This window comes from Aotus nancymaae, unplaced genomic scaffold (assembly GCF_030222135.1).
Source record: "Aotus nancymaae isolate 86718 unplaced genomic scaffold, 86718_ANA_hifiasm-v0.15.2.pri h1tg000010l, whole genome shotgun sequence".
Taxonomy (NCBI): domain Eukaryota; kingdom Metazoa; phylum Chordata; class Mammalia; order Primates; family Aotidae; genus Aotus; species Aotus nancymaae.
The window spans coordinates 25,943,265-25,966,002 of record NW_026988421.1 but is presented as its reverse complement, the minus strand read 5'-3'; the positions used below and the strand labels follow the sequence as shown (position 1 = coordinate 25,966,002).

At 41.3% G+C, this 22,738-nt stretch overlaps 1 protein-coding gene and 1 long non-coding RNA gene across 2 annotated transcripts in view; one reads left to right on the top strand and one right to left on the bottom strand.

The window, feature by feature from the left end:
• The window catches only part of SORCS3 (sortilin related VPS10 domain containing receptor 3), a 612,970-nt gene that overhangs the window by 9,657 nt on the left and 580,575 nt on the right, over positions 1 to 22,738 (top strand). The window lies entirely within an intron of this gene.
• On the bottom strand, positions 20,145 to 21,740 carry LOC105715763 (uncharacterized). Its single transcript, XR_001107123.2, has 2 exons — positions 20,976 to 21,740; positions 20,145 to 20,669 (listed from the first exon to the last, which is right to left on the bottom strand). It is a non-coding gene; the product is annotated as an uncharacterized LOC105715763 (long non-coding RNA).

Below are 22,738 nucleotides of genomic sequence, written 5' to 3'. Positions count from 1 at the left end.
TTCTTTTAAAAATCTGTTCTCAGTGGGAGATGAAGAACAATTACTGACTTAAACATTTTTTTTTCAAGACTAGAAAAATAGCTCAAGCTGACATAGCTGAATGTGATTACACATAGTGGGGGAACTTGTCTACAATAAGGGTTTTGAGACAATTAAGCTGGTGACACAGAGAAACTTGTTTTCCAGAGTGGTGGTGGAAGAGGAAGGTATCCTTAGAGGTGAAAGAGTTGCTTATCTCACTGTGTTGCTTTCAGTGTTATTCATGCTTGAAAGCAAACTTTTGTTTGAAAGATTTCTCAAAACTCTAAAGCTTTTTTTCTGTCATGAGAAGGTCCCTAAGCAACAGCAACCTTGAACAAGTCTCTAAGCCTTAGTTTTGCTGGCTATAAAATGATAATACCAGACTTGCAGGATTGTTGTGAATCTTAGAGATGATGCCCATAAAGGGCCTAGCATAATAGGCTATTTTAACATAAGAATGTTAATTTTTGTAATCTCAGCACTTTGGGAGGGCAAGGTGGGCAGATCACTTGAGGTCAGGAGTTTGAGACCAGCCTGGCCAACATGGTGAAACCTCTGTCTCTATTGAAAAAAAAAATACAAAAATTAACTGGACGTGGTGGCACATACCTTTAATCCCAGCTTCTTGGGAGGCTGGGTCAGGAGAGTCTCTTGAATCCAGGAGGCAGAGGTTAAGTGAACCAAGATGGTGCCACTGCACTTCAGCCTGGGCGACAAGAGAGAGACTTCATCTTAAAAAAAAAGAATGTTAATTCTAATTTGGAGATCTATTGGTACTCTACCTATATTCTCTTGGTATTCCTTTGCTCTGCATGCTGACCTGATTTCCAGCCACCAGCACCAGGGACTGTTTGCCCAACAGCTTTCCCTGGCCACTGTAGCTTACTTTGATTACACAAAGCACACACTGGAAGAGTCAAGGAATTAATGCCTGCAAGGGAGCAGGGAGCAGCCACCTACCAATGACTGGTGGGAGTTGATGGATAAATATCCAGCCTTTTTGACCACTGGGATTGGCTAACTTTGAGACATGTTTCCTTCATGGTCTCCCAGAGCTCACAGTGGGATTAAGTCCCAGTTTTAAATACGTTTTAAATGTGTGTGTGTGTTTTAAGTGGGTGCATTATTAGGAGGGAGTCTAGAACTATGATTTTAAAAAATGAAAAATGCTTTTTTTTTCTTTTGTACCTGTAGCCTTATTTATTTATTTTTTAGATGATGTTGGCACTTTATTTTTATTTTTTATTTTATTTTGTTATTGTACTTTAGGTTCTGGGGTACATGTGCAGATCATGCAGGATTGTTGCATAGGTACATATATGGCAAAGTGGTTTGCTGCCTTCATCTCCCCATCACCTATATCTGGTATTTCTCCCTTCATTATCCCTCCCTACCCTCACCACCCCATGCTGTCCTTCCCCTAGCCCCCTAAACTTGACCACAGTATGTGATGCTCCCCTCCCTGTGTCCACGTGTTCTAATTGTTCAACACCCGACTATGAGTGATAATGTGGTATTTGGTTTTCTGTTCTTGTGTCAGTTGGCTGAGAATGATGGTTTCCAGATTCATCCATTCATCCTATGAAGGACACAAACTCATCGTTTTTTATGGCTGCGTAGTATTCCATGGTGTATATGTACCACATTTTCTTGATCCAGTCTATTGTTGATGGACATTTGGGTTGGTTCCAGGTCTTTGCTGTTGTAAACAGTGCCACGATGAACATATGTGTGCATGTGTCTTTATAATAGAACAAGTTATAATTCTTTGGGTATATACCTAGTAATGGGATTGCTGGATCAAATGGTATTTCTATTTCTAGGTTCTTGAGGAATCGCCACACTGTCTTCCACAATGGTTGCACTAATTTGCACTCCCACCAACAATGTAAAAGTGTTCCTGTTTCTCTACATCCTCTCCAGCATCTGTTGTCTCCAGATTTTTTAATGATCGCCATTCTAACTGGATTGAGATGGTATTTCACTGTGGTTTTGATTTGCATTTCTCTAATGACCAGTGATGATGAGCATTTTTTCATGTTTGTTGGCCTCATAGATGTCTTCTTTTGTAAAGTGTCTGTTCATATCCTTCACCCACTTTTGAATGAGTTTGTTTGTTTTTTCTTGTAAATCTGTTTTAGTTCTTTGCAGATTTTGGATATAAGTCCTTTGTCAGATAAGCAGATTGCAAAAATTTTTCCCATTCTGTTGGTTGCTGGTTAGCTCTGATGATTGTTTCCTTTGCTGTACAGGCGCTCTGGAGTTTAATTAGATCCCATTTGTCTATTTTGGTTTTTGTTGCCATTGCTTTTGGTGTTTTAGCCATGAAGTCCTTGCCTATGCCTATGTCCTGAATGGTTTTGCCTAGGTTTTCTTCTACGGTTTTTATAGTGTTAGGTCTTATGTTTAAGTCCTTAATCCATCTGGAGTTAATTTTAGTGTAAGGTGTCAGGAAGGGGGTCCAGTTTCTGCTTTCTTCACATTGCTAGTCAGTTTTTCCCAACACCATTTATTAAACAGGGACTCGTTTCCCCATTGCTTGTTTTTGTCAGGTTTGTCAAAGATCAGATGATTGTAGGTGTGTGGTGTTGCTTCTGAGGCCTCTGTTCTGTTCCATTCATCTATGTCTGTGTTTTGGTACCAGTACCATGCTGTTTTGATCACTGTGGCCTTGTAGTATAGTTTGAAGTCAGACAGCATGATGCCTCCAGCTTTGTTCTTTTTGCTTAGGATTGTTTTGGCTATGCAGGCTCTCTTTTGGTTCCATATGAAGTTTGAAGTGTTTTTTTCCAGTTCCGTGAAGAAGGTCATTGGTAACTTGATGGAGATAGCATTGAATCTATAAATTACTTTGGGCAGTATGGCCATTTTCATGACGTTGATTCTTCCAAACCATGAGCATGGAATGTTTTCCATCTGTTTGTGTCCTCGCTTATTTCAATGAGCAGTAGTTTGTAGTTCTCCTTGAAGAGGTCCTTTACATCCTTTGTTAGTTGTATTCCTAGATATTTTATTCTCTTTGTAGCAATTGTGAATGGGAGTTCACTTTTGATTTGGCTCTCTGTCTATTATTGGTGTATAGAAATGCTTGTGATTTCTGCACATTGATTTTGTATCCTGAGACTTTGCTGAAGTTGCTTATCAGTTTCAGAAGATTTTGGGCTGAGACGATGGGATCTTCTAAATATACAATCATGTCATCTGCAAATAGAGACAATTTCATTTCCTCTTTTCCTAATTGAATACCCTTTATTTCTTTTTCTTGCCTAATTGCTCTGGCTAGAACTTCCAATACTATGTTGAATAGGAGTCTGAGAGAGGGCATCCTTGTCTTGTGCCAGATTTCAGAGGGAATGCTTCCAGGTTTTGCCCATTCAGTATGATATTGGCTGTGGGTTTGTCATAAATAGCTTTTATTATTTTGAGATACGTTCCGTCGATACCTAGTTTATTGAGGGTTTTTAGCATAAAGGGCTGTTGAATTTTGTCAAAGGCCTTCTCTGCATCTATTGAGATAATCGTGGTTTTTTGTCTTTGGTTCTGTTTATGTGATGGATTACATTTATAGTCTTGCTTGAACCAGCAAGCAAGTATGTTGAACCAGCCTTGCATCCCTGGGATGAAGCCTACTTGATCATGATGAATAAGCCTTTTGATTTGCTGTTGCATTCTGTTTGCCAGTATTTTATTGAAGATTTTTGCATCTATGTTCGTCATAGATATTGGCCTGAAGTTTTCTTTTTCTGTTGTGTGTCTGCCTGGTTTTGGTATTAGGATGATGCTGGTCTCATAAAATTAGTTGGGGAAGATTCCCTCTTTTTATATTGTTTGGAATAGTTTCGGAAGGAATGGTACCAGCTCCTCTTTGTACAACTGGTAGAATTCGGCTGTAAACCCATCTGGACCTGGGCTTTTTTCAGTTGGTAGGTTATTAATTGCTGCCTCAACCTCAGCCCTTGTTATTGGTCTATTCAGGGTTTCAACTTCTTCCTGGTTTAGTCTTGGGAGAGTGCAAGTGTCCAGGAATTTATCCATTTCTTCCAGATTTACTGGTTTGTGTGCATAGAGTTGTTTGTAGTAATCTCTGATGGTAGTTTGTATTTCTGTGGAATTGGTGGTGATGTCCCCTTTATCATTTTTTATTGCATCTATTTGATTCTTCTCTGTTTTCTTTTTTATTATTCTGGCTAGTGGTCTGTCTATTTTGTTGACCCTTTCAAAAAACCAGCTCCTGGATTTATTGATTTTTTGAAGAGTTTTTTTTTTTGTATCTCTATCTCTTTCAGTTCTGCTCTGATCTTAGTTATTTCTTGTCTTCTGCTAGCTTTTGAGTTGTTTTGATCTCGCTTCTCTAACTCTTTCAATTTTGATGATAGGGTGTCAATTTTAGACCTTTCCTTGCTCCTCATGTGGGCATTTATTGCTAAGAATTTCCCTCTAGACACTGCTTTAAATGTGTCCCAGAGATTCTGGTATGTTGTGTCTTCATTCTTATTGGTTTTGAAGAACATCTTTATTTCTGCCTTCATTTCATTGTTTATCCAGTCAACATTCAAGAGCCAATTGTTCAGTTTCCATGAAGTTGTGTGGTTTTGAGTTAGTTTCTTACTCTTGAGTTCTAATTTGATTGCATTGTGGTCTGAGAGACTGTTTGTTATGATTTCCATTCTTTTGCAGTTGCTGAGGAGTGATTTACTTCCAATTATGTGGTCGATTTTAGAGTAAGTGAGATGTGGTGCTGAGAAGAATGTATATTCTGTGGATTTGGGATTGAGAGTTCTGTAAATGTCTATTAAGTTCTCTTGGTCCAGATCTGCATTCAAATCCTGGATTTCCACTGGTTTTCTGTCTCATTGATCTGTCTAATATTGACAGTGGAGTGTTGAAGTCTCCCACTATTATTGTGTGGGAGTCTGAATCTCTTTGTAGGTCATTAAGGACTTGCTTTATGTATCTGGGTGCTCCTGTATTGGGTGCATATATATTTAGAATAGTTAGCTTTTCTTGTTGTATTGATCCTTTTACCATTATGTAATACCCTTCTTTGTCTCTTTTGATTTTTGTTGGTTTAAAGTCCGTTTTATCAGAGACTAGGATTGCTACCCCTGCTCTTTTTTTGCTCTCCATTTGCTTGGTAAATCTTCTTCCATGCCTGTATTTTGAGTCTGTATGTCTTAGCTCGTGAGATGGGTCTCCTGAATATAGCACACTGATGGTTCTTGACTTTTTATCCAATTTGCCAGTCTGTGTCTTTTGATTGGGGCATTTAGTCCATTTACATTTAAGGTTAATATTGTTATGTGTGAATTTGATCCCGCCATTTTATTACTGGTTGGTTGTTTTGCCCTTTGGTTGGTGCAATTTCTTCATTGCCTCATTGGTCTTTACCATTTGGTTTTTTTTTTGCAGTGGCTGGTACTGGTTGTTTCTTTCTGTGTTTAGTGCTTCCTTCAGGAGCTCTTGTAGGGCAGCTCTGGTAGTGACAAAATCTCTCAGCAATTGCTTGTCCGTAAAGGATTTTATTTCTCCTTTGCTTATGAAGCTTAGTTTGGCTGGATATGAAATTCTAGGTTGAAAGTTTGTTTCTTTAAGGGTGTTGAACATTGGCCCCCACTCTCTTCTGGCTTGTAGGGTTTCTGCTGAGAGATCCACTGTGAGTCTGATGTGCTTCCCTTTGTGGGTGACCCAACATTTCTATCTGGCTACCCTTAGTATTTTTTCCTTTGTTTTAACCCTGGTGAAGCTGACAATTATATGCCTTGGGGTTGCTCTTCTAGAGGAATATCTTTGTGGTGTTCTCTGTATTTCCTGTGTTTGAATGTTGGCCTGCCTTGATAGGTTGGGGAAGTTCTCTTGGATAATATCCTGAAGAGTGTTTTCCAGCTTGGATTCATTCTCCCCGTCATCTTCTGGTATACTGATCAAGCGTAGATTAGGTCTTTTCACATAATCCTATATTTCTTGATGGCTTTGTTCATTTCTTTTCGCTCTTTTTTTCTTTATTCTTTCCTTCTTGTTTTATTCCATTGAGTTGATCTTCAATCTCTGATATTCTTTCTTCTGCTTGATCTATTCGGCTATTGAAACTTGTGTATGCTTCATGTAGTTCTCGTGCTGTGTTTTTCAGCTCCATCAAGTCATTTATGTTCTTCTCTAAGCTGGTTATTCTAGTTAGCATTTCTTCTAACCTTTTTCCAAGGTTTTAGTTTCTTTGCATTGGGATAGAACATGTTCCTTTAACTCAGAGAAGTTTGTTATTACGCATCTTCTGAAGCCTGCTTCTGTCAATTTGTCAAATTCATTCTCTGTCCAGCTTTGTTCCCATGCTGATGAGGAGTTGTGATCTCATGGTGAGGGAAAGGCATTCTGGTTTTTGATGGTTTTATTCTTCTTGCGCTGGTTTCTTCCCACCTCCTTGGATTTATAGTCTTTATTTCAGGGAGCTGCTTGAGGAGGTGGCCTTTCCTTTGTCTGTGCAGAGGCGCTGCTGGGCTGCCACAGATTCAGTGGAGCTGCTGTCTTTTATTTACTCAGGAAAATTAGGCCGGCTTCTGCAATGGCGGCTTCCCTTCCCCTGAAGAGCTGGATCGTTCTCGGTCGCTCTCTAACTGATGTTCTGAGTGTGAAACTCTGGAGTGAGAGTCTTTTTAGCCTGCTGGGCTTTGTGCAGGGTTGGGGGAGGGGACCCATCCTGCTGTATGGGCTGTTTCCCTGTGTTCAGTTCCCCTTCTTTCTGGGGGGCAGGTGGCTCCGTCCCGCCTGCTTTCTGGCTTTTGCGTCAGCCAGTGCTTCCGCCTAGATCTATGCTGACAGTCTGGGCGCCAGCCAAAGTTGCTGTTCTGTCCTGTTCAGGCAGCTCACTGAGACTTTTCAGCCTAGCGAAGATCTCCTGTTCTGTGGGTTGTAGAGGGCTTGGGTGTTTCGGAACAGGGTGAAACCGTCTTTACTGAAAAGTACAAAAAAAAAAAAAAAAAATTAGCTGGGCATGGTGGCACCCACCTGTAGTCCCAGCTACTTGGGAAGCTGAGGCAGGAGAATTGCTTGAACCCAGGAGTCAGAGGTTGCAGTGAGCCAGGATCATGCCACTGCACTCCAGCCTGGCAACAGAGTAAGAATCCATCTCAAAAAAAAAAAAAAAAGATATTTGCCCCAGATCTTGACCTGTATTGATTACTCTGCCTTACTCTTTTCAGATGATATGAAGTGTTTAGGGAGCACCTACTACATGCCTAGTGAGGCAGCATGTGCAAAAAAATCCATGTGATGCAGACTGGACACTCCAAAAAACTTACAGTTTTGTGTGTGACAAACATCTGTTGGATAGATATTGCAGAGAACAGTGTGAGATAGCATAAGATACGTGCTAATTGGTGCATACTTAGGAAATAACTTGAACATAATCAAGACCACAGTGAATGAAAATTAATGAAAGTGTTAAAAAAAAATCTGGTTGTTTTTGTTATTTGTAACAAAATGTAGTAGCACAATAAGAAATAAATGTCGTACTCTATCACCAAACCTGGGTCACTTGACAAGGAGTGTCCTGAGCTTTGAGGTCAAATAGATTACCTGTTGTTCTGACAGTTTTTCAGAATTCTGCCATGTCAGTGTAGGGTATAACTTTCTTATAGAGATTTCTGTTTTAGCTTATGTTTTTATTTGTTTTATTTTCTTTATAGGAAGACAATGAATATGTTATTTCACCATAGTACTATGATATTCCAGCTTTTTAGTTGTATTATTATTAGATATTCTAATTTGTACTGATTTATTTCTTTCTAGGCCTGTTTCCCTTCTGTCATCTTGAGATTTCTATTTATTTTACTCTTGGATTAGTGCCTCTGTTTTTTGGATTCCATTCCTCTGTTGTGGGCTGCTTTTCATTCTTCTGTGGTATATCCTCAAGTAATCTTTTTCAGAGAATGCATGAGAATGTCTTGGTTTATACCTCTTGTCCTGATAGAATGTGAATAGATTTATTTTGACTCTCAAAAGATCTTGGCTTGGATGATAAATCATATGGTCACCCAATGCTTGGGAGATATTAATACTTTTTAATTTTTTAATTTAAAAAGTTTTTTTGGGCATATAGTAGGTATATACATTTATGGGGTACATGAGATGTTTAGATACAGGTATGCATTGCATAATAATCACATCATGGAAGATGGGATATGTGTTCATTCAAGCACTTATCCTTTGTGTTACAAATAATCCAATTATACTCTTTTAGTTATTTTAAAATGTACAATTAAATTATTATTGACTCTAGTCACCCTGTTGTGCTATCAAATACTAGGCCTTTCATTCATTTTATTTTTCGTACCCATTAAATTAATAATCCCTATCTCCCTCTCCCCTGCCCAACAACCCTTCCTGCCTCTGGTAATCATTTTTCTACTCTATGTCCATGGGTTCAATTGTTCTGATTTTTCCACCCCATAAATAAGTGAGAATATGCTATGTGTGTCTTTTGGTGCCTGGCTTATTTCAGTTACCATAATGACCTCTACTTCCATCAATGTTGTTGCAAATGACAAAACCACATTCATTGTTATGGCTGAATAATACTCCATTGTGTATATGTACCACATTTTCTTTATCCATTCATCTGTTGCTGGACAGTTAGGCTGCTTCAAAATTTTGGCCATTGTGAATAGTGCTGAAACAAACATGGGAGTGCAAATATTTCTTTGATATATTGATTTCCTTTCTTTTGAGTATATATCCAGCAGTGGGATTGCTGGATTGTATGATAGCTTTATTTTTAGTTTTTTTGAGGAACCTCCAAACTGTTCTCCATAGCAGTTGTACTAATTTACACTTCCACCAACAATGTACAAGGGTTTCCCTTTCTCCATGTCCTCACCAGCATTTGTTATTATCTGTCTTTCGGCTATAAGCCATTAGCTGGGGTGAGATAATATGTCATTGTAGTTTAGATTTGCATTTCTCTGATGATCAGGAGATACACTTTTAAAAACAATTCTTGGCATTTCTAAAATTTTGTTTTGCTCTCACATTGGCTTGCTGGTTCATCTGGACATAGAAATCTAGGGTCAGAAAAAGTTTTCCTTGAATCTTGGAAGTACTTAGGTTACTTAATGGTTTTGTATCATGTGCTATTTTGGCGTGTTTGTCTCCCCTTCTACTCATGGACTGAGGAAGGTGGGAAAAGGAGGTGCATAGCATGGGATACCTGTGACTTTGTTCAAATTAGTGATGGGCAACCCTTTGAAGAAGCCCAATGCATTAAAACTGGATTTACCCAAAATCAGTAGTATAAGGTAGGGGATTAAACATTCTGCAGAGCCATTTGCTATTGACACTCACTATCCAAATACCTTTAATGTAAAACTCACACAAAATAAGTAGTTTTAGGCAGGGTGCAGTGGCTCATGCTTATAATCCCAGCACTTTGGGAAGCCGAGGTGGGTAGATCATTTGAGGTCGGGAGTTTGAGACCAGCCTGGCCAACATGGTGAAACCCTGTCTCTAGTAAAAATTCAAAAATTAGCCAGGTGTGGTGGCACACACCAGTGGTCCCAGCTACTTGGGAGGCTGAGGCAGGAGAATCACTTAAACTGGGAAAGCAAAGGTTAGAGTGAGCTGAGATTGCACCACTGCACTCCAGCCTGGGTAACAGAGTGAGACTCCATCTCAAAAAAAAAAAAATAATAATAAAAGAAGTAGTTTTATTTATTTAACTTTTATTTTAGGTTTGGGGGTACATGTGAAGGTTTGTCATATAGGCAAACTTGTTTCGTGGGGGTTTGTTGTACAGATTATTTTGTCATCCAGGTATTTAAGCCTAGTACCCAATAGTTATTTTTTTCTGCTCCTCTTGCTTCTCCCACCCTCCACTCTCAAATAGCCCCCAGTGTCTGTTATTCCTTCCTTTTTGTTCATGGGTTCTCATGATTTAGCTCCCATCTCCCAATTGATATGGTTTGGAACTGTGTCCTGCCCAAATATCATGACAAAGCTGGAAACCCTCTTATAAGTGAGGACATGTGGTATTTGGTTTCTGTAAAATGTGGTACATATACACCATGGAATGCTATGCAGCCATAAAAACAAACAAGATCATGTCTTTTGCAGGAACATGGATCGATCTGGAGGCTATCATCCTTAGCTACTTTTTATTTAAACAAATTTAAAATCTTTTTTTCACTTACTCTTTTTTTAAATTATACATGTGCAGAATGTGTAGTTTTGTTAAAAACACATGCACACATATGTTTATTGTGGCACTGTTCACAATAGCAAAGACTTGGAACCTACCCAAATGCCCATCAATGATAGACTGGATAAAGTAAATGTGGCACACATACATCATGGAATACTATACAGCCACGGAAAGGATGAGTTCATATCCTTTGCAGGGACATGGATAAAGCTAGTAGAAGCCATCATTCTCAGCAAACTGACACAAGAACAGAAAACCAAACACTGCATGTTCTCACTCATAAGTGGGTGTTAAAATCATTTTTTTTAAAACCACAGCAATAGCCAATTGATATGGTTTGGAACTATGTCCTTGCCCGAGTCTCATGTTAAATTTTAATCCCCAGTGTTGGAGATGGGGCCTGGTGGGAGGTGATTGGATCATGGAGACAGATTTCTCATGAATGATTTAGCATCATCCTCTTGGTACTGTCCTTGTGACAGTGAGAACCTGGTTGGTTAAAAGTGTGCAGTGCCGGCCGGGCGCGGTGGCTCAAGCCTGTAATCCCAGCACTTTGGGAGGCCGAGGCGGGTGGATCACGAGGTCAAGAGATCGAGACCATCCTGGTCACCATGGTGAAACCCCGTCTCTACTAATACAAAAAATTAGCTGGGCACGGTGGCGCGTGCCTGTAATCCCAGCTACTCAGGAGGCTGAGGCAGGAGAATTGCCTGAACACAGGAGGCGGAGATTGCGGTGAGCCGAGATCGCGCCTTTGCGCTCCAGCCTGGGTATCAAGAGCGAAACTCCGTCTCAAAAAAAAAAAAAAAAGTGTGCAGTGCCTCCCACACCCATCCCACCTTGCTCCTGCTCCTGCCCTGTAAGACATCTGCTCCCCCTTTGCCTTCTGCCATGATTGTAAGTTTCCTGAGGCCTCCTCAGAAGCAGAAGCCAATATATTTCCTGTACTGCCTGCAAAACTGTAAGCCAATTAAACTTCTTTTATTAAATATAAAATATCCAGTCCTAGATATTTCTTTACAGCAATGTGAGAATGGACTAACACATCAATATTCAATACATATTTGTGGAGTCCCCTCTATGTGCCACATGCTGCTGGATTCTGAGTCTGTAATGGTGAGCAGTGCTTATTGAGAGGTACATGACAACACTAGGGACATTTAACTTAGGAAGGGCAGAGAGGGAGAAGCAGTTGAGTTGAGATTGCAAAGATGTGCAGGGTGGATTAGTGCAGAGGGGAGGGCATAGTAGTTTGGGCACATGGCTTCTATGGCTGGAAGTTTCAAAATATCTGACGGGGAAAGGAAGGACAGTGTGGCTGGAGCAGAGGGACTGGGGGATGGTGAGAGATGAAATGGAGCTAGACAGGTAGGCATAGGAAGGATTAAGCAAGGCTTTAGTTCTTTATCCTAATAGCAAAGGGATAGCCTGGCATGATGGCTCATTCCTGTAACCCTAGAACTTTGGAAGGCTGAGGAGGGCAGGTCCCCTGAGTCCAGGAGTTTGAGAGGCAACATGAAGAAACTCTGTCTGTACAAAAAATACACACACATACACACACACACACACAATTAGCTGGGCATAGTGGCATGCAGCTGTGGTCCCAGCTACTCAGGTGGCTGAGGCTGAGGTGGGAGGGTCACTTGAGCCCAGGAGGTTGAGGCTGCTGCAGTGAGCTGTGATCATGCCACTGCACTCTAACCTGGATGACAGAGTGAGACTCTGTTTCAAAAAAAAAAAAAAAAAAAAAAAAAATGCAAAAAGGCAAGCCAGGAAAAGGTTTAAAGTAGGAGAATGATAAAATTAAATTTACATTAAAAAAATCACTCTGACCACCCTGTGGGTAAGAGGGAAAAAAGGATTAATGCTAAGAGGATGTAGCTGAAGAGGATGATGGCTTGGATGGTGGCAGTGGGGGTAGGTAAGAAGGAGCCCACTGAAGAAATATTTGACAGATATAGTTGATTGTGTCATTAGCTCCAGTTCTTCACTTCTCTTTATCACTCCCTTTGTATGGGGCCTTTTCAGTGTCCTCTTTCTGTGAGTGGGGCCTTCTTCCCCATTTTCTAACTTTCAGTTTGGCCTTGTGACTTGCTTTGGCCAATAAAAGAGGTGGGAGTGATAGTGTGCCAGTTCCAAGCTTAGTTATCAAGAAGGATGTGTGTTTCTACCTGTTGTCTTGTGCCTTTGAGGTGGCCATGAAAAAAACATGGCCTATTGGTCTCAGGAGGATGAGAGACAAGTAGTACACAGCCATTCCCAGCCAAGCCCAGGCCAGCCCAGCCCAGCCCAGCCCAGCCCAGCCCAGCCCAGCTAGGACAGTAGAACCACCTAGCTGAGCCCAGCTATGATCAGCCAACCACCAGCTGCCCTGAATATTTCTGAGAATAAGTAATTGATTGTTGTGAGAAAAAGTGATTGAGATTTAGGTGGTTTATTTTGCAGCATTTTTGCAGCAGGTAAAATCAATAGAAGTTGAGAGATTGGATGTAACAGATTTGTGGGAACATACTTACAGTGTAAAGTGAGGTTCACCTGTATTTTGAGATCATTGGCCTCCTACATACATGCTCAGTGATAGACTTAGGAGTGTTTTTTTTTTTTGGTGGTTGCCTGCCCCTTGTCTCTCTTTACAATTCATGGTTTATTTTTTGGAGCTGAATGCTGTGGGCCAGATTTATAGTCCAAAAGAATTAATTGTCTACTCTTTTTCCATTTCACTCTCTTCCTGGCAGGCTAATCAGATTCCAGCAGAGCATGAGAGCTAAGTAATTCTCAGTTCCCTCAATAGGGGCCTTCAGACCTTAACATTTAGTGTATTCTTGTTGGACTTGAAATCAATTTTAGCTCTAACTGTGAAGATGGAATTTCAGTTGAAGGGGTGAGAAATTCAGGACCAGGGATTTTCTTGGTTTTGACTGATTATTTAAGATATACTAGTTCTGATAAAATATTTAGCTTTTAAACAACAAATTTAATATAGGGAATTGTGTTTTATTTATTAATGTCAGTAGCAGGGAGATTGGTAGGAGTTGTGCTAAAGTGCACTGTTGTGATTTTGCAAAGTATAGTAATTACTGTAATATTTTGTTGAATTATTAATATCTACTATGCCTACAGGAACATAAGCTTCTGCAGTTGAATTCATTTTAAAATTGCCTTTCTCCCTTCTGGTTTTGTTTTGTACTTTCTTTCTTGTGTACTTACTAATTTTTAAAGAAATGGGTGGGGCATTGTTAATTATATTGTATCAAACACTGTTGTCACATGTTAACTGAATATATGCTTCCACCAAGCCTGTTTGCAGTGGCAGATTGAGGGATGCTGAAAGAATCATGTCTGGGGAGAAAGGGCTCATCTGTGTGCTTTTTTCAAGAGCTGAGATGAGGAGAGAAAAATAGCAGAGAGGTCACATGTTTGCACATGAGTATTATGTCTGCATGCTTTTAAGCAGAGCTGGTCCTACCTGCAATGAAGTTGGTGTTTAGGCATATGTTTTGAAACAGCACAAGTCTCCTTTTTTTTTTTTTTTTTTTTTTTTGAGATAGAGTTTCGCTCTTGTCGCCCAGCCTGGAGTGTGCAATGGTGTGATCTTGGCTTACTTTGTATTTCAATTTTTAGTATAGACAGGGTTTCATGATGTTGGCCAGGGTGATCTTGAACTCCTGACCTCAGGTGATCCACCCACTTTGGCTTCCCAAAGTGGTGGGATTATCAGTGTGAGCCACAGAGCCTGGCCTCAAGTCTCCTTTCTTTCTTCTTCTTTTTTTAAATATATTTTATTGCATTTTAGGTTTTGGGGTACGTGTGAAGAACATGCAGGATTGTTGCATAGGTACATACATGGCAATGTGGTTTGCTGCCTTCCTCCCCATCACCTATATCTGGCATTTCTCCCCATGTTATCCCTCCCCAACATCCCACCCCCTGCTGTCCCTCCCCTAGTTCCCCTCCACAGACCTCTGTGTGTGATACTCCCCTCCCTGTGTCCATGTGTTCTCATTGTTCAACATCCTCTCCTTTCTTAATTGCTTTGACAGTGATTACTTGGTGTCTATTATATGCTCAAATGAGATTATTGTGGAAGATGGTGATAGTGATTGTGATAGCTTACAGTTGTTACCTGAATGGGCTCATCCTGCAGTAGGACTCTGGATCGAATGCAGGGTTACATATAAGCACATTTTTTTTTTTTTTTTGGTTGTGGCTAACCTAAAATTGGAGGACTAGTCTTCACATGAATATCTGCCAGCTTTATGAAATGGTGCAAGTCAGTGAACATCTGAGACTCAAGTTTCCTCATCTTTATAATAGTTGCAAGGAGTAAAATGAAATCATGTATTTGAAAGAGCATTATAAACTATAAATGTGCAGATATTTTAAAGGGAATATCGTTGTAATTAAATAGTAGAAGAAGTTGCTCATACTTATGTGATTTTGAGGGGGAGCAAGGAGGACTATTTGCTTGATTTTGTTTTTCCTTTCCAGAATCTTTACAATTAGAGGACCATTCTTCATGTTAAACATTGGTCCCTCTGAGGTCCTCTTAAAATATAAATAATTCAGAGATAATATTTAGAGCTGGAAAGAACACAAAATGACCTAACTACATCTTTTTTCTGACATAGAAAATGTGGACAAGAGAGATTGTATAGTGCCCAAATTCATCCAGATAGTAGAAACGCCTGCTCTGATGTCTAGTTTTCTGATTTCTAGTCCAGTGCCCTTTCTGTAACAGTCTGATGCCCATTAGTATTCCATTAAGTTTTTAGTCTAGAGAATTTCCTCCCAGAATGTAGCCTTGGGAAGAATAAATAAATTAGATGACTGGTAGGGAGACATCAGGTTTGGGATCCCTTTAGGTGGAAGAGTAGTGCTTGGGTCAGAAGGACCCGCCCTCGAATCTTAGCCCCACCCCAACTAGCTAGCTGTAACTCCGGCAAGTTGCTTTTCTGAGACCTACTTCTCTCCTTTATAAAATCAGAATATAATCCCCATTTTACCTATTCTTTGTGAGGATTTAGTGAGTTTAAAGTGCTTGCCAAGGTGTCTGCCCTGTGGTAGAAGATACTCTAAATGAGGGGGAAATGGTTATTGTTAGATAGATAAGAAGTCCTGGAGATTGGCTTGGTCTCCCTCACAGTTGGTCTGCCTTCTGCCAACCATTCTTTCACCCCACTGTGAGAGTGTGTGTTTTAAGAGGAAGGGACGCTGCACCCTCCAATGTTGTTGGTTTCCTTCCCCAGGATGGGGGATGGAGGACTCTGTGAAATGTTCCTGCAGAGATGCCTGCACAGTGGGGGACACTCCTGCCCTGGCCAGAGGATGAGCTGGGACTTAGCAATAGCCCTTTCTTTCTCTTTTATCTCAGACAGCAGCAGCCCCAGCCCGATTTAAAGTTCCTTTAAAGGAGCTCAGGATGGTAGGAGGGTGGAGATGTACATCTTTAAAGAAAGGCAGGTGACTCTAAAAATGAGATAAATCAAAGCATCTGCATCTATAGCTGTACGTCTGTGTGTCTTAGATGGCTCTGCTTCTTATTTTAAGTTACTAATGTGGCTTCCTGAAAAGTGGGTTTCAGTTTTTTAACTGAGAGTTTATTATCCTGCTTCTAGCAGTCCATTCTGCCTATCTGTGAGCTGGGTAGGACCTATTGTTTCTAGTAAACTTACAGAAAGTAAAGCATGACCACCTATGGGTTAACGCTTAGGTAGAGGAGGAACTTCCAGGGACAGAAGAAAATAGAAAACACCCCAGAGCCTGAGTCCCTTCTCAGGTATGGGTGCTGGGCCAGCCTCTACCTGAAATAAAATAAGAGCAAAGGATGTGGGGACATGGGGTCCTGTGGCCCTCACACTCCCCTCTACCCAGCACCGTCCACTTTCTTAGGTCTTTCTGATCTAGGGAAAATGGTCTAATACTGGTCCTTAACTTTTTTTATTTGAGCCCTTCACATTTTAAATTTGATCGCATAATGGTGAATGAGTTGGGGATGGTTTGGGAAGGCATTTTAGGGATGGTGACACTTGAAATCAGAGCCTGTGCTATTTACCTAATTTTTCCAACTTTTAGGACTGGCATCTGGGAGAGGTAGGCCAGTCCAGACATCTTTCTGGTCCAGAGATGCCTGTTTCCTGTCTGACTCATGCCTGAGCCTCAAAAAGCTCCCATGAGAGGAGAGCCATGGGCTGTGGCCAAAGACTGGCTCTTCTCTCTGTGTTGGTCAAGTACTTACAATGATGGATTTTCCTTCGTTTTAGTGGAGGGGCAATTGGGGAGAGTTTTGCTCTGTACCTTTTTTTCCTCTTTAAATTAAATTTATTTATTTAAAATACATATGATGTAAAATTTGCCATTTGGATCATTTTTACTGCTACAGCTCAGTGCATTAATTACAGTCGCATTGTTATGTAACCATCACTACTATGTTTCTAAAACTTTTTCATCATCCAAACAAACTCTAGTACCACTTAAACAACTTCCTCTCGCTCTGTTCTTCACACAATTAAATTATTTTCTTCAGCATCTGAGCAAATATGGGGATTTCTAGTTTATTCCCTTCTTCCTCCTTCTCCTGTCCCATCATAAAAGAAATAGGGGAATACTTTTTATCTCCTCCTTCAGAGCCATGTTATTTATTTGTAAAGATACCTCCTGTCACCCAGAGAAAGATATGTGTCTTGCTCCACCACCCTAACTTGTTCTCCTGAAGCAGGGATGGGTAATGCCAAATTATACGCTCCTTGACCATCATGAGCACCCTAGCCATCAGTGGCATGTCTCAACAGGCGAGCTGCCCTTGTCCAGTGCAGTCTTGACACTGTGACTTGGTCTTGGCTAAGCTTTTTTAATAGGAGACTTGCTTGTACATAGCTGAGATCAAACACACTTCATAGTTGAGTTGTTATTGCCTATATATTCATTAATATCTATTGCTATTTAAGATAGTAGATTATGAGCTGTACAGTAATGATTTGGGTATAGACAGATATGGGTATAGATAGATAGATAGATAGATAGATAGATAGATAGATAGAGACATATCATCCTGCATTAAATAGTTTTTATCTTGAACAGATTCCTAATTGCACTTCACTACTGTGATTGATGCTGAACAAGGAACAGTTTGAACTTGATCTTGGCCTTCTGGGAACTTGATATCTAAGAGAAGTATGTGAAGGTGGAAGGATGGAAATCCAAATCAATATTGGAAGCAAAAGTGAAGCGTCTGGGGATGGAATCTACCATTTGCTGAAGGTCTGCTATGTGCGGGTGCCAGTCTTGGGTGCTTTATTTGTGTCATCTCATTTTCCCCTCATGACTTTGTGAATTGGAGGTTATTTTTATCTCTCTTTTACAGATGAAAAAGCTGTGATGAAGAGAAGTTAGATTACCAAGCTCACGCAGCTAATAAGCTGCAGAGTTGGTAATGAAATAGAGGAAAATACAGATGTAAGGTAGTTGAGTCTACTGTATTATTGATGTTAAAATCAGGATATTACAGAGTTTGTGAGTGCGGATAGGTTGAGAGAATCAGAGCAAAAGGGTGGGAGAAGGTAAAGACAACAGCTTTTATTTCATTTTAAAATGATATAATTTTATAAAAATAATAGACAACAATTAGTGCACTCACACTGTGTGCCAAACACTGAGCTGTAACCTTTGCATTCAGTATCTTATTTAATCTTCGTGGTGACTCTGTGAAGTTTCTACTATTATGAGCCACATTGTAAAGATGAGTAAATAAAAGCATGGCGGGGCTCAATACCTGGCCCAGGTCACACAGCTGGTGAGTGACAGAGCTGCAAGTCCTACGTGGACCATCTGACTTCAGAGCTCCTCGCTTGATGAGTCACAGAGCCCACTTCTTCAATGCATAACAGCAAGGAAAGCAAGGCCTTGGCAATATGAGGTTGAATTGCTGACCCTATGAACTAAGATGGGTTTTCACATCTTGGGCCTTTTTTTTCAGTTAGACTGGCACATTCTTTTCTAGAAGCCTTTATTGAGTATTTGTACTTAAGCTCTGGTGTTTCCAGGCAAATAACAAGATGAGTAAAGGCCTAGAGATGAGAAGTAACAGGGTGTTTTTGGGAACTAGGAGAGGCAGGAAGAGATGGGGCCAGATCACAGAGGCATTGCATAGCCTACTGGCAAACTTGCTTGTTATTTTTGTAGGCACTGGGAACCCTTAGTAATTTTGAGCAAGGGAAACATGTAATTAAAAATGGCATTGATTGTCCTCAAAACACCACAAAATCCATTCCTCCTACTGCACGAGAGGGGAAAAAAAAGGCTCAGAGAGGCTTAGCCTTTGCCTGCAGTTGCTCAGCAACTTGTTAGTGGAAGCAGCAGCAGAAGCCCACACTGCTGTCTCTCCTTCCAGCTCTGGGAGCTGCCTGCAGCCTTCCTTTCACTCTGCCTGTTCCCTTCCCACCTCTTGCCCGCTCCCTCCTGGCACAGTGGAGTCCTTTCCATCATTAGAGCAGCCAGTGGGGTTCTGTTGTAATTAAAGGAAGCCAACAGGGAGAAGCAAAGCAGAGCAAGGGAAAAAAGCAACCACCAACACCACACAAACTCTGTAACAACTGCTGTCTGTCGCCTTTCATGGGCACTTGCTTGCTTTAAATACAGCAGAGGGAAACCCATAGGATGGTGTGGGAAAGCAGGTTATTAAGTTGCCTTCAGACTGGCAGAGTGGGGATTTACTTCTTTTCTTGTCCTCCCTACCCTGCAGTGCAAAACTGATCAAATATTAAAAGTTGAAAGAGACTTCGAAGGCCATTTAGTTCAACTTCTTCTCCAAGGCAGGGCTTCCTCCATTGCCTTCCCCTCTCAGCATAGCATCTCTGATATGTTGTTACGTGGTGGCTCCCCCACTCCCCAGCTCTCCACATTTTCTGGATCAAAGCTTAGGTAGGGATGGGAAGATGTTTTCACTAGCAAAATACTGGCCGCATAGTCCTGTTGTCATTTACGGCAATGACTTTGGAAATGTCTAATTAATTCATTTATCCAATTAGCCTCTTGCTCTCTGAAATGCGTCTTCTTCGTTGCTGAGCAACTAGGACAGACTTTGAACACATGCATGCTGCTGCTGAATGAACCAAGAGTTTTTTCCTTCACCCCGGAGGCCCCCCACTCCTCTTTCTCCTTTTATTTTTCTGATGAATAATAAAGAAGAACGTCTCCATCATTCCCCAGCCTTCTCACCTCCTCCCAACCCCCCACCAGCCTCTCTGAATGTGCATGCTGCCTGCCTTAACACATTTCCAAAGGTAACTTTTATGCCAAGCATTTGTCATGGACAAGGAGAATGACAGGATATATGGGCACACAGAGATGCCTTTGTAAAATAATGGAATTATCTGGGCTAAGGCATGACTTGGGAGGAGCTTTGCTGGTTGTTTGGGGAGGCGGCGGGGTGAGGGCTGGCTAAGGGTAGGCTCAGACGCATTGGGAAAGAGGGTGCAGTCTGTCTTGGGGTGATGTTGCATTAAGTGCAGCTTGACTAGGCGGCAATTCCATCTGTCTTTAGTGTGTCCTTCATGGGGGAATTGTCAGCCATCCCCAGCCTGGAGTGCATTGTGAGCAATAAACAGGAGCGGGACTTAAGGTGAAAATGAAAGGAAAAATATCAACCCAGGAGGGCAGCAAAGTGCCTTGAGGAATCATCCTTGAAGTGTAACACGTTTCTGTTTAAGGATGTGAAAATGCCACAGGCTGTTTCAGTGAGTTAGAATGTTAGAGATAGACTTTGAGCTCAAAATTCCACCCTTCTTCGTTTGTACAGATGAGAAAATCAAAGCTCAGGGAGGATAAACTGTTTGTTCAGTGTCTCACAGCCCCATCCTGCTCATGTCACCACATTCCTCCTCTTAGATCTCATTAAGGGGTCCTTGTCCATAAACTTAGTTGCTTGAGTCACCAGAACTTACTTTTAAAAATTTGACTTTATTTTGGAGTAGTTGAAGTTGGCAGTGAAGATTTGCAGAGCTGAAGGATCTTGGCATCTATCTCCCCATTCACCTTGGTATGTGTATATTGCAGATGCTAGGGGCACGTGCTTGGGCCCAGTATTCAAATACAAATAAGGAAGGGCCCCTTGTCTTCAAAGAGCTCCCTCTACCCACTCATGTGGTGGAAGAGATTGTCAGTGAAGGAGGAAGGAACTCCTTCTCAGAGACATTAAAGAAGCATTTAGAGAAGAGGAGCTGGGCCATTTGCTGAGCCCAGATCTTATTGTGAAGGGGCGATGGGGATGGGATGGGGGTGGGGGACATTCCTGGTCAAGGGGACAGCTTGGGCCGAGTAAGGAGGCATGAGAAGTGGTGACATGTTTGGGGACTGGAGAGTGGCCTGGGAATAGAGCCTTCCAGCCGTCTGGCTTTTCTCTGATACATGGTGGATGGTTTGGTGCTGCCCACATTGACTTCTGCGAGACACTGCCTCTTGCTCTCTGGAATAATAAGAAAGCACAGTTATCTCTATGTATGCGTCAGTATGAAAAAGCATGTGTCAGGTTTCCTGGATGGAAATGACTTCCCTTTGAAGTTAGTTCATAAATAATGACGAAGCCCATGAAAGTACACATGCACCACACACATTTAGCTATTGCTTGTGTACTGTGCTTGCTGGGAGCAGAGCCTTAGCTGCCCAGAGAAAGAATGAGGGACTATGCATCCTCTAAAGCACTGGCTCCCAGAGCCTCATGTAGGGCCAAGGGAGACCTTTTATGGAACAGGGTCTGTTCCTTGGCACTCACAATTGTAGCCATCACTCAATCACTCTGAAATTCCAAGAAACATTCAGAGAAAAAAGTGGCCTATGACAATGATTGCCCTGACCAAGCCTTTCCAAGGCAGCAGATGCTTCTTTAGTCCCAAGCGTTGCCTGCCATGATCAAGTTCATCCCCAGCAGTGCAGCTACATTTCTCTGGTGGCAGGCATTCCTTTTCCAAGACTGGGTTTGCTTTTAGAGGGCCCAGAGAAGGCAAACAGCATTGTGGGTGCTCATTAGAATAAAATCTCCTCTGGGAAGATTCTTAACAAGGTGGTTTGAGTTTCTCTAGGAATTAAACAGGCTGGCTGCTATTTTTCTGGTAAGACTTGTTACTCTAAAATGCATATGGGGCTGAAATCACAATAGTCTGTGTTTGGAGCAATCAGACACACATGGCAATCTAAGGCTCTGGTAAGGAAGAGTCCATGGGTTTTTATTCCATAAATATTTGATACATCAGGCTTTGATGGAAGTAGACACTGTCTGCTTGGGTTTTCCTAGACCTAAAGGTGACGTCTCTGGTACTCACTGCCTCTTGTTTGTTCCTTTGATTTCCTTTGACGAAAAACAATTCTTGTCTTGGTAAGGTCTGTTAAATCTGCTCTTTTCCAAATGGGGCTGGTAGTGCATCGTGGACAGAACTGGAATTTTCTCTCTCTCTGGTCATTCCTTGTCATTCCCTGGGTGATTCGGTTTCCCATTTTCTGGGATGTGCTGATAGGGCTTGTTTCCCGCCCCCTCTTATATAAGGAGGCAGAGTGCATCTAGTGCCAGATTTTATTCAACCCTGTAACAATCCCCCCTTTATGACATCACTGCTCATCACCATGGAAACATTTCCCCTGAGTCACAGAGACTGGATTGTGGCATCATAGCATCAGGCAGGAGGACGAGAAGTGGGAATGAGAGAGGAATGAAACTGCCTGGAGGGATGAAATGCCAATAAAATAGTATGCAGTGGCAGAAATACAGGATTTTTCTGTCCAGATGCTTGAATGGAGAGTCTAACCATGGCCCATAGGAATAAACCTTATCTAGCATAAGGAGGAAGAGCTTTTGTGGAATGTAGACCTGGGACCTTTTGTTCCTGTGCAGTATTTCTTCAGGGAAATGTAATAATTTTAATGAGAGCTATCCTGTATTTTATTTTGTTTTAGAGACAAGGTCTTGCTGTTGCCCAGGTTGGAGCGGAGTACAGTGATGTGACCATAGTTCGCTGTAACCTCAAACTCCTGGGCTCAAATGATCCTCCTGCCTCAGTTTTCCAAGTAGCTGGGACTATAGGTGCATGCCTCCATACCCAACTACTTTTTTTATTTTTTATAGAGATGAGGTCTTACTGTGTTTCCCAGGCTGGTCTATCCTGTATTTTATATGCATTTCTTATTTGATCCTCACAAAGTCTCTTTGGACTATTGGATCAGAGAGGTTAAATAACCTGCCTAAGGTTACACAGCTAAAAAATGGCAGAGCTGAAAATTATTAGGGGCATAAGATGTAAACTGTGTTTTCATGCAGCTTAGAGTTGGGAGAGAGAGAGAGAGAGAGATGAGAGAGAGAGTATGTTGGAGACAGTAATCAAGTTAATAAAATATACATAGGTAAAATTGTGGTAGGTGTCATGAAGAGAATAGACATGATGCTTTCAGTGAGGAGATACTGGAATAAGCATAAGAACTACTTATGTTTGTATGTTATTACATTTGAGACAAGGCTTTGAACCTAGTCGGTGTGTACTTAGATAT